Raw genomic sequence first — 12,993 nt, 5'->3', positions numbered from 1 at the left:
AAAATAGAAAATGAAGAAAGCTAGGGACTGCAAACTCCATTTGAATTCTGGCACCATCTTAGGCACTGGTTGGTGTGGAATTCATGCTTGGCTTCACTATTATCTCAGTGGGCAAACTCCCATATAAGCTGCAGCTACAAATAGTTTCCCATGTTTCAGATTCTTTTGAGGCCAAGTGCCACCTTGCATATTAGGCCTACAGCATCCTTTGACATAGGCACATTCTCATCAATCCTAACGGTCGCATGACAGACAGAGTTAGTTCTACAAACTACAACTGCCCCCCCCCCCCCCCCCCTCCTTCGCCACACCTCTCCAACTCACCAGGCTGGCAGATGCCATGCAAGAGCATGTGCAGTGCCTTAGGAGGGCACACAGCCACCTGGTGGCACTCTCTGTGCACTACCTGTACTGAGCCCCCAACTATTTCTGATCATCACAGAAGTCTCTTCTGAACACACACACAGGCCTTCACTTGGAAACCAACAGATGTTGAGCAGGTGGCATGGAGTAATCCACACCCCATGTACCCCTCTATCACTTTCCCTCCAAGTGGTTGTCTTTATGTGGTGGACCACACATAGGGTTTAAGATTTCTAATCGATATGGGCAGAGAGGCTAGAGACATACCTGAAGCATTGGCCCCCACTTGCACAGCTCCAACCAAGGTAACCTTTTGTGCTGCCAACAACTCTAGTATGGACATCCTTGGTGCAGCAGATCTTCAGATCCACCTCACTCCTGATCTAAATCTCCCCTGATCATTTACATCACAGATATAAATGAACATGTACGTGGCATACACTTTCTTAAACATTTCAGTTCATCGCCTGACATCCAGTCCGCCTCATGGCTCCTTAATTGTGGGCTCATTCAGCTCTTCTCCTTTATTTCCCACAAAGGACCTCCTCCTTGTCTCTCTCTTCGAGTGCTCCACTCCAAAGGATCAACTCAATGCATCACTGGTCAAACACTCCACTTCTGATACTCTACCAGCTCACAACCCTATACTTCATGAGCTGATCAATGTAGCATGAGCTCATCAGACCCTACAACAGTTCTCCACTGCACAATCATCTTGCTCTGACACGAATCCAGCTAAGCCCACACTCTCTATGGTATTGCATTCTCCACAGAACTCTAAGGTCAGTGGCACAATGCACCCCAATAATTCCTCTTAGTGCAACCAGCCCTCACAAACTGACAGTGACACTTCTCAAAGGTTCATATGATGCATGTATAGTTGTGATTACTAATGGTACTTCTCACTGAATCAATATTATGGAGGGGCTACACATATGACACAAGACTCATTTCCTTAATCACAAAAAACTGTACCATGCTAAAACCACTGTCATTCAGCTACTTCATACAGGCATTATATGTTCTTCATATAGCAATTGGTCTTCTGGCATGCACCTTATCCAATAGAAAGACAGTTTATTTCATCCTTGCAGGGACTACAGGGTTCTGAACTCTCACACTATTACAGACAATTATCCAGTCCCACATATTCAGGACAGTGCCCAACTGCTCAATGATGCATGAGTCTTCATTTGCAAAGGTTACCACCATGTTCTCATGTTCAATAATGACATCCTGATGATTCCTCTAATTACCCGTTTTGGACTTTTTTAGTACTGTTTCATGTCATGTGGCTCAGACTTGGCAGTGGTTTATTGTTTATTTATTGCTGAACTTCCAATTTGAGTATGCCTATTTGGTTGATGTTCTGGACTTCCCCTGAAGCCCTGAGGCACACAAACAGCATCTGGCTCAAGTCCAGGACATGCAACATAATATTATTTTTGAATGAACCACAAGAAGCCATAACTAACTCGCAATTGTGTAACTTTCCTAAGATATACTTTGTTGGCTGAAGGAATCTGACCAAAAGTCAATCGTGTTGAGTGTGTTCATAACTTCCCTTTACCTATGTACTGCCATGAATTGTAAAGGTTCCTGGGCATTATAAATTTCTACTGTTGTTGCCTTCCTTATGCTGCATCCATCCAGGCATTGTTTACTGATGCACTCTTTGAGAAACACACCTCAGGCATGCGGAAGGTTCTGCCCTCGTTGATGCCATCACAGTGACGCACCCAGTACATGATGCCTACATCTCAGTCACTGCTGATGCAAGTGATACATCGATATACACTGTTTTGCAACAGCACACCAGCAAATATCATTGATACTCTCAGAGTTTTCTCCAAAAAGCTTTTGTTTACCCAAAGCAAGTGGTCTACATTCAATCACAAACACCTTATAGTCTATGAGGTGTCAGACAAAGGTCATACTAACAGTTGGCCTCTTGCATGTGCCGTCTGCAATCCAGGCAAAGATATTCCTCCCTGACACCTGTGGCCTATGGACCTAATCAGCCAGCATTCTACAGACATACACTATGTACATGATTCTGACTACGCTGTCGTGTACTGCCTGTCCTGGGTGAAAATTGCCATGTCCATCATTGACATGGATAAATTGCCACACATGCAAACTGACAACTTTGAGCTTACACACATTCTAAAAGACATAAAATGCCCACTGGCCCTTGATCCATACCTACCACATGGCTCAGCTGCCACATCATGTGCACCACTTCAACAGGTACTGTCAAATGAGCAGTCTTCACATACCTACTCAATCTCACTCACCCAGGCATCAAGGCCACTATGAAACTGGTTACTGAATGATTCATCTGTCTGGGAACTAAGAATGATTGATTGTCACTACTGTTACTGGGCCTGTACCTCATGCCAGAGGAATAAAATCAGATGACACTCACGATTCCCTCTAGGGTGATTTAGCATCCATTAAGGATGGCTGTGTAAATTACACATTGACATAATTGGCCAGCTACCTACCTTCAAGGCCTTTTGATACATACTCTCAATCACTGACCGGGTCACCAGATGCATCTAACCTGCCACTCAATCCTATATTATTGCTGATTCAGTTACCAATGACTTCATCAGTCATTGGATTTATTATTTCAGTTGCCCCTTGTCTATAACTACTGATCAGGACTACCAGATCAAATCCTCATTATTCACCAGACTTTGTGAGCTCTCCATTGTTGACAAGTTCCACACTACTACCTATCACCCTCAGAGCAATGTCATGGAGCATTGGCACTGGACTCTTAAGGCAGCATTATGTGCCACAGTGGTTCCTGGTCAGAGTTGCTACCGTAGATACTCTTGGGAATAGGAACTACTCACAGAGAGGACCTATAAGCATCACTTGTCAGCATTATCTATGGCAAACTGCTCATCTTTCCTGTTGAGTTCATTGACCACTCTCACCTCCCAAATGAAGATAGCTCCCTGCTCTAGTTGACTGAGTATGTGAACACATTTCTCACACCTGTACTTCTGCACTGCAGTACCGATAGAATACATTCATACAGAATTCACCCAATGCATTATGTTATGCTTCATGATGACTCTGTCCCTGCATCTCTCGAGCCCCATACTTGAGCCCTCACAAAGTCCTTGACCATGGACAGAACACACTGGACAATCTTCCAAATGGAAAATACCAAATGACCTCTGTGAATAGTGTGAAGCCAGTCTGGTCATTAACAAATAGCCTAAAGCTGCCTGTTCCCAGATATTCAATGGCTACAGTCAACTGTGCCCTGTCACATGACTCAAAGTATGAAGTATGCAATGGTTTTGCCCTTCAGTGTGATACCCCCTCTCAACTACTTTACACCACCTCATACAGTGTTTACTGTCAATGTCACAGACATCAACTTGAATGACCTCGTCGCTGCGATTCAAGTCAGCACTGCCTATGGTTTTGCTGTCCTTCTGCTTATGCAGCACAATGCCTCAACAGCTCACATACAGCTATTGAACTCCTTTGAGTTCCCCACAGACACTGAGCATTATCTCATAGTGCAAAAAATGTTGAGGGACAGCATCCTCTTTATTGTCATCTCTCTCCATCTGCAGCTGGTGGACCGGCATCCAGATGATTAACCTCCCTATTTCCATGCAAGACAGCAGCTTCAACTACCTATTTTCCTTCCTCGTGCCCCACACTACCCATGGGGGCTGGGGATCTTTATAGTGACTATTTCTCCAAAAACTCTGAGTTTTGACTAGTTAACTTACTGATCTATATTTTTTTACACCTGTGTCTTTGCACAGTTTTTTTCGTGTTTGTATTTCATTTGAATGTCCTGCGATTTGTAATTAAATTTGTTCTACACTATATCTCATGTTGGTACTTTCTGTTTCTTTATCGTACAACAAAGGGATGGAATTTACCACAAGTGTTTAATACAGAGCACCCTACTTCATCTTCATGGAACCCTGTCTGAAACTGTTCAAGTTAAAGCTCCCTAACTATATCTTGAATCATTGTTTTTAATTTTGAATGCTATGTTTATTATCCAGGTTGTGAGTGACTTATTGGACTGAAACAAGACATACCTCCACATAAAGCATTGCTACTGTATTACATGCTACCGTGTTTGAAGATTATAACAGCTGCATACAGTCATGCTCAACATGTCTGCCATGACACAGTGTATTAGACTTATTTTATTGACATCATAATTTTTGGAAAGAATGTGAATTTGTTAACTAGTGAAATTTAGGTTATTGTATAATAATTCAGCAGTGAATGTAAATAAAATGTTATATGTAAGGATGTAATTTTAATAACTGAAATCTGATTATGAATATAATTTTTAGGGATGGTTCCTGCAGAAAGTACACTTTTTTGTGAGGTATTGTACTCCCCTTCTCCAAAATACTTACTCACTGCTGAACTGCCTATTGTGTCAGAAAGTAACCAAGTTGGTATTCTCAAATGTGAGAAAATGCTACGCCGTCCTGCTGTCTCATTATTACCTCATGAATTAGAATTGGGTGAAATTCCTCTTAACATAACAAAGGTTAGTATGTTTAAAAAAAAAAAGTCATGTATTCTCTGTTTCATGCTGTGTATCTTCTTTTCCATCTGTTTATTGTGCATGGAGATAGCTCATTGAAAATAAAATGTATAAAAGTAATGCTTTGTGCCAGAAGTGTAATACACTTGAGAAATGTATAAAATTACCAGGGCGACAGTACTTACCTTGAGGAGGTTGATTTTTCCCTCTCTCATCTAGTCACAATATGGCTTCCTCTAGTTGTGGGGTGTGAGTGGCCTACAAGTCTTTCCTCCACCTTGAATGACTTACTAGTTCTGAAAGAATGGACAGATTTTTAGACTTTATTTGTGTTGATTTACAAGAATGGAATTTAACTTACTGAGGGTAAGTCTTGGCCATCCTTTGCATACTGTTGTAAAAAATGCCTTGTGAGATATGCTAGCATCCCATCTTACTGCGGATAATAAAATACTATGCTGACCAAAAAGTTGTAATCCTTTCTTTAGCTTCATTTTAGTTCAATTTTTCAGCTGTCTGATGTGGGTTTGGCAACAATATGAAAATGACAGACTGCTACTAACCATATAGAAATGTTGTCACAGACAGGCACAACAAAAAAGACTGCTATACATTTTAGCTTCTAGCCAAAAGGCCATCTTCTGAAGTCAAAAACATGTGCACATTCACATTGCATAACCTCACATACATATGACCACTGTCTCTGGCTGCTGAGCCAGACTGAGTCATAACTGAGTATGATGCAATAAAAAATGTTTGGTTGAGATGGACCAAAGCTCAGAAAGCAGGAAAAGGGTAGGAGGAAGAAGCAAAATGTGCTATCAATCCAAGAGCTGAATGCAGAGAGGTTATGAGCACCTCCCACTCACTTTTCTGGCCAAATCTCTGTGGACATATATGAGTCTGTTCCCAAGAAACATATTGGGTGTCAACATGTGTCATATGGAAAAGCATAGGCTATCAGCAATACATAAAAGAGATGATCTACTTTGGTCCTGAAATACAGGTTGGATAGGCATGTGAAAAATGTAAGTTACAGACTGTACAACCATTTTAAATTATCAAAGAACTACACTCCTACCTCCCTAAACAGGTGATGGTTTGCACAAGCCTTCCCCCTCCTGAGAAAGAGTGACTACATCATCTGTAGCTTGCAGATCACACACTTTAACTGACCAGTGAATATCAGCTCACTTTGTGCCACTCCAGAATGTTTACACACATTGACAACCTTAGTGGACATAACAGTATTGTGTGTTGTAGCAATAATAGCTGTTATGAATATAGTGCTGATTTGTGTGCATTGTTGTATATTGCAATTATTAACATTATTTACAAAACTGAAGGAAGAAGCTGATTATTTACAAAAATGAAGGAAGAAGCTGTAACAGATATTTCTAGTGACTGACCATCAGCTTTCATGTCAATTCTGCAATGCATTAATTCCTTACACATTTGTTTCTTTTATAAGCTGTAAGCTAGCAGCTCTGGGAGAAGGATGCAGTGTTTGTCTCAAAAGCCAGTGTGCAACAAACTGATAGTAAGTTTTCACTCACAGCATTCCCTGCTCAGGACCAAGTTAAAATGTGTGACGTTATGCAGTGGGGGTGTATGTGCATGTGCGCGTGTTAAGTTATATTGTAATATAATCATGAGGGTGCTTAAAGTCTAGAAGTTACAATTACTCAAAAAACTAAAGTATAAGAAAATACTAAACATTAAAATTAGCCCTCTTTTAAAATGAGATGTTTTAACCCTTAATCATAGTCATGAGTACTTCACGTGCAACTATGGTCATGGGGTCGCAGAGGGGGGGGGGGGGAGGGGGAGTATGTAAAACCATATTTATTCTTCAATTGTGCATAAATGGTAACACATACAAAACGTTGTTTTGGTGGTGTGGAAAAAAACCTATTTATGTTGCATTCAGAATTCTTATCCAAATTTACTGTGATGGACATATATTGAAACATTTAAGTGTAATTCCTTACTTGAAACTTGTTTATTGCAGATTAATATTGAACATGTACCATCAGTGTTAAAATTAATAAGTGGTCTTGGCAGTGAATAACACAGAAAAAATCTCCACTATTGTAAGTGGCCACATTTTGCATCACCATACTCGCACTGAGGACACATCTTACTTGAGCATTCCAAACAATTTGGGACCTTGTACTTGCAACACAAGCAGCTCGTCTTCCTCTTCTTTTTTCAACTCCTAGAATGAGACAGATGGAAGATCTCAATTCTTGTGGAAGAAGTGTTTCTTAGAATGTTCCTCATCTTCTTCACTTTCTGATTCTCCTTCAGCTCTTTCCTCACAATTTTCGCTCTTGCCAGATGCGCTGGATTCTGAGTCTTACTCACTGCGTATAAAATCACCATCCTCCACATTAGAAATATCAAAGTCATGTATCGCTCCCCACTTCATCGATAATTCTTGAAAGCTTTCCTTCAAAATATGGATCATCTGTTCTCAGATACAATGGACCAGGATTACCTGACATAGTTCTAGAGTTACTGTCACCAACAGACACAGAAAACAAAACAGACAAACACAATGAACAAGGTGAATATTCAGTCTGTCAATGACTTAAACTTCCACAGCCATGCTTTTTGATAGACATTGTTTAGACAAAAGAAAAGCAGACAGAGCGCTTTCAACAAAGGGTGACCAACATGATGCGATCAACAGGGGAATAGTGTGAGGTTCTGTGTATGTGTGTATGTTTGTGTGGGCGGGTGGGTGGGTGGGTGCACATGCATGTGTATTCATGCGTGTGTCTGTCTGTGTACAGTAAACCCAGGATAAGCTGAGTTTATTCTGAAGTTCTGATTAGTATGTATTGGTAACTGTTTGAATATTGTGGTTTGCAGCAGTTGAAAGCATGATAACTTAATGATGAAGACTATGGACTTGTGCCAATATGTATGAAGTGGACCTAGGGAGCAAGAAAGATCATCACATCTGTTTTATATATAAAATCTTGAGGCACTACTAATTTTGATTATAAGAAATTGTGTTTTAAGAACCTGAATTTCAGAACAGTATTTTATAAAAAAAAAAGATTTATAATTGTAGGTTCTGTCACAAGTTTTCAAAAATTGAAACTTGTGAGTGTGTAACAAATTAAGGACTGCATAAAATTCCTGGTAAATTTAATAATGAGAATATAGAATTTAGATACTAACTGGTGGGTTGCTCCACTGAAAAAAAAAAAAAAAACACTGGTTGTAAATGACCTCAGAGTGACTGGTAAAATAAAGTCTAAGTGCCACACTAACACTCCTTCAGTTGCAAAAACAGCTATACATTATTCCCATTAGGAAAAGTCCTGTTTTTTTAATATTCTGGTTCTCACTAAGAGCAAATATGTAGCTTTCCTGGTGAATTTCTTCAAACAAGGTTATATAAATGAAAAAATGATATTACTTGTATTGACTGCATGCCAGTGAGTTAATTAACTATATGCTTTAATGGGAATACACAACAGAATAAATCAATACTTATGTAGATCTCTGCTTTGCACAAGCAGTTGTTGCCACCTATGTACTATTACAATATGAAATCAATTCATGTATATCTAACATAAGTATGCACTAATAACCATAGGTTGCAACAAGAAATGGTGTGTTTTAATGGTACACATACAAGGCAAAATAAGAGGAATGAACATACTTCAAATAAGATGCATACACACTATGCACATTAGCAATATCTGATATTATCCACAGAGTCATTAATGTTGTCACATATAAGAAGGTGTAAGTAGATGAATGATGAACACTAACTTCACTTAATGAAAGTTTATTCAGCACTTGCACATACAAAAGTGCGTAGTGAACTGCCTCCAGCCAGAACACATACAGTATATAATCAGCTACAGAACATTCCAGTACAATGATTATGGACATTTGTGAATACTTCTAGACTGTACTCGAACTAAATATAGAAACTAAAATTGTACAGTCCTGTCAGTTTTGAACTCCCCACCCTCCATGCAACAGTTTAGTATCATCACCACTACAACACAGTGTCCACCCCTGGTAGCTGCGTGGTCAGCGTAACAGAATGTCAATCCTAAGGGCCCAAGTTCAATTGCTGGCTGGGTCGGAGATTTTCTCCGCTCAGGGACTGGGTGTTGTGTTGTGTTCTAATCATTATCGTATCAACTCCACCGACGTGCAAGTTGCTGAAGTAGTGTCAAATCAAAAGACTTGCAGCTGGCGAATGGTCTACCCAACGGGGAAGCCCTAGTCACACAACTACACCAAAATTGCTACTCAGCTTCTGCTCTGACCCTCCTTAAGAAAACAGCATCTTGATGTTATGTCCTGCTACATCTGCATTTATACTCCGCAAGCCACCCAACGGTGTGTGGCGGAGGGCACTTTACATGCCACTGTCGTTATCCCCATTTCCTGTTCCGGTCGCGTATGGTTCGCAGGAAGAATGACTGCCGGAAAGCCTCTGTGCGCGCTCTAATCTCTCTAATTTTACATTCATGATCTCCTCGGGAGGTATAAGTAGGGGGAAGCAATATATTCAATACCTCATCCAGAAACGCACCCTCTCGAAACCTGGCGAGAAAGCTACACGGCGATGCAGAGCGCCTCTCTTGCAGAGTCTACCACTTGAGTTTATTAAACATCTCCATAACGCTATCACGGTTACCAAATAACCCTGTGACAAAATGCGCCGCTCTTCTTTGGATCTTCTCTATCTCCTCCGTCAAACCGATCTGGTACGGATCCCACACTGCTGAGCAATACTCAAGTATAGCTCGAAGGAGTGTTTTGTAAGCCACCTCCTTTGTTGATGGACTGCATTTTCTAAGGACTCTCCCAATGAATCTCAACCTGGTACCTGCCTTACCAACAATTAATTTTATTTGATCATTCCACTTCAAATCGTTCCGCACGCATACCCCCAGATATTTTACAGAAGTAACTGCTACCAGTGTTTGTTCCGCTATCATATAATCATACAATAAAGGATCCTTCTTTCTATGTATTCGCAATACATTACATTTGTCTATGTTAAGGGTCAGTTGCCACTCCCTGCACCAAGTGCCTATCCACTGCAGATCTTCCTTCATTTCGTTGCAATTTTCTAATGCTACAACTGCTCTGTATACTACAGCATCATCCGCAAAAAGCCACATGGAACTTCCGACACTATCTACTAGGTCATTTATATATATTGTGAAAAGCAATGGTCCCATAACACTCCCCTGTGGCACGCCACAGGTTACCTTAATGTAAGTAGACGTCTGATCTGATATTCTGTAGGCTCTTACTTTGTTTATCAGGTGACAGTGCGGAACTGTGTCGAATGCCTTCCAGAAGTCAAGGAAAATAGCATCTACCTGGGAGCCTGTATCTAATATTTTCTGGGTCTCATAAACAAATAAAGCAAGTTGGGTCTCACACGATCTCTGTTTCCGGAATTCATGTTGATTCCTACAGAGTAGATTTTGGGTTTCCAGAAACGACATGATACGTGAGCAAAAAACATATTCTAAAATTCTACAACAGATCGACGTAAGAGATATAGGCCTATAGTTTTGCGCTTCTGCTCGACGACCCTTCTTGAAGACTGTCACTACCTGTGCTCTTTTCCAATCATTTGGAACCTTCTGTTCCTCTAGAGAGTTGCGGTACATGGCTGTTAGAAGGGGGGCAAGCTCTTTCGCGTATTCTGTGTAGAATCAAATGGGTGCCCCATCAAATCCAGTGGACTTTCCTCTGTTGAGTGATTCCAGTTGCTTTTCTATTCCTTGGACACTTATTTTGATGTCAGCCATTTTTTTGTCTGTGTGAGGATTTAGAGAAAGAACTGCAGTGCGGTCTTCCTCTGTGAAACAGCTTTGGAAAAAGGTGTTTAGTATATCAGCTTTACGCGTGTCATCCTCTGTTTCAATGCCATCATCATCCCGGAGTGTCTGGATACACTGTTTTGAGCCACTTACTGATTTAACGTAAGACCAGAACTTCCTAGGATTTTCTGTCTAATCGGTACATAGAATTTTACTTTTGAATTCACTGAACGCTTCACGCATAGCCTTCCTTATGCTAACTTTGACATTGTTTAGCTTCTGTTTATCTGAGAGGTTTTGGCTGCATTTAAACTTGCAGTGAAGCTCTCTTTGCTTTCGCAGTAGTTTCCTAACTTTGTTGTTGAACCATGGTGGGTTTTTCCCGTCCCTCACAGTTTTACTCAGCACGTATCTGTCTAAAATGCATTTTACGATTGCATTGACATTGTCAGTGTCGGAACAGAAATTTTTGTTTTGATCTGTTAGGTAGTCTGAAATCTGCCTTCTATTACTCTTGCCAAACAGATGAACCTTCCTCCCTTTTTTTATATTCCTATTACCTTCCATATTCAGGGATGCTGCAATGGCCTTATAATCACTGATTCCCTGTTCTGCACTTACAGAGTCGAAAAGTTCGGGTCTGTTTGTTATCAGTAGGATCAAGATGTTATCTCCAAGAGTCGGTTCTCTGTTTAATTGCTCGAGGTAATTTTCAGATAGTGCACTCAGTATAACGTCACTTGATGCTCTGTCCCTAACACCCGTCCTAAACATCTGAATGTCCCAGTCTATGTCTAGTAAATTGAAATCTCCACCTAAGACTATAACATGCTGAGAAAATTTATGTGAAATGTATTCCAAATTTTCTCTCAGTTGTTCTGCCACTAATGGGAGGTCATTAAAAGGAGCCAACTATTAACCTAGCTCGGTTGTTGAGTGTAACTTCCACCCATAATAATTCACAGGAACTATCCACTTCTACTTCACTACAGGATAAACTACTACTAACAGCGACAAACACGCCACCACCGGTTGCATGCAATCTATCCTTTCTAAACACCGTCTGTGCCTTTGTAAAAATTTTGGCAGAATTTATCTCTGGCTTCAGCCAGCTTTCCGTACCTATAACGATTTCAGCTTCGGTGCTTTCTATCAGCTCTTGTAGTTCCGGTACTTTATTGATGCAGCTTCAACAGTTTACATTTACAATACCGATTGCTGCTTGGTCCCCGCATGTCCTGACTTTGCCCTGCACTCTTTGAGGCTGTTGCCCTTTCTGTACTTGCCCGAGGCCATCTAACCTAAAAAACAGCCCAGTCCACGCCACACAACCCCTGCTACCCGTGTAGTGGCCTGCTATGTGTAGTGGACTCTCTGACCTATCCAGCAGAACCTGAAGCCCCACCATCCTATGGCGAAAGTCAAGGAATCTGCAGCCCACACGGTCGCAGAACCATCTCAGCCTCTGATTCAGACCCTCCACTCGGCTCTGTACCAAAGGTCTGCAGTCAGTCCTGTCGATGATGCTGCAGATGGTGAGCTCTGCTTTCATCCCGCTAGCGAGACTGTCAGTCTTCACCAAATCAGATAGCCGCTGGAAGCCAGAGAGGATTTCCTCCAGTCCATAGCGACACACATCATTGGTGCCGACATAAGTGACCACCTGCAGATGGGTGCACCCTGTACCCTACATGGCATCCAGAAGGACCCTTCCACATCAGGATTGACTCCTCCCGGTATGCACACGGAGTGCACATTAGTTTTCTTCCACTCTCTTGCTGCCATATCCCTAAGGGGCCACATTACATGCCTGACGTTGGAGCTCCCAACTACCAGTAAGCCCACCCTCTGCGACTGCCCGGCTCTTGCAGACTGAGGGGCAACCTCTGGAACAGGACAAGCAGCCATGTCAGGCTGAAGATCAGTATCAGCCTGAGACACAGCCTGAAACCGGTTTGTCAGACAAACTGGAGAGGCCTTCCGTTCAGCCCTCCGGAATGTCTTTTGCCCCCTGCCACACCTCAAGACAACCTCCCACTCTACCACGGGTGAGGGGTCAGCCTCAATGTGAGCAGTATCCCGGGTAGCCACAGTTGTAGTCCAATCGGGGGATGCATGGGACGAGCTGGCCGTCTCCGACAAACCCCCATCCGGACCCCCACAGTGATGCCCATTGGAAACAGCCTCAAGCTGTGTGACCAAAGCCAACACTGCCTGAAGCTGGGAGCGAAGGGATGCCAACTCTGCCTGCATCCGAACACA

Source organism: Schistocerca piceifrons, chromosome 4 (assembly GCF_021461385.2).
Source record: "Schistocerca piceifrons isolate TAMUIC-IGC-003096 chromosome 4, iqSchPice1.1, whole genome shotgun sequence".
NCBI lineage: Eukaryota > Metazoa > Arthropoda > Insecta > Orthoptera > Acrididae > Schistocerca > Schistocerca piceifrons.
The sequence above is the reverse complement of the archived record's forward strand: the minus strand, read 5'-3'. Positions refer to the sequence as shown.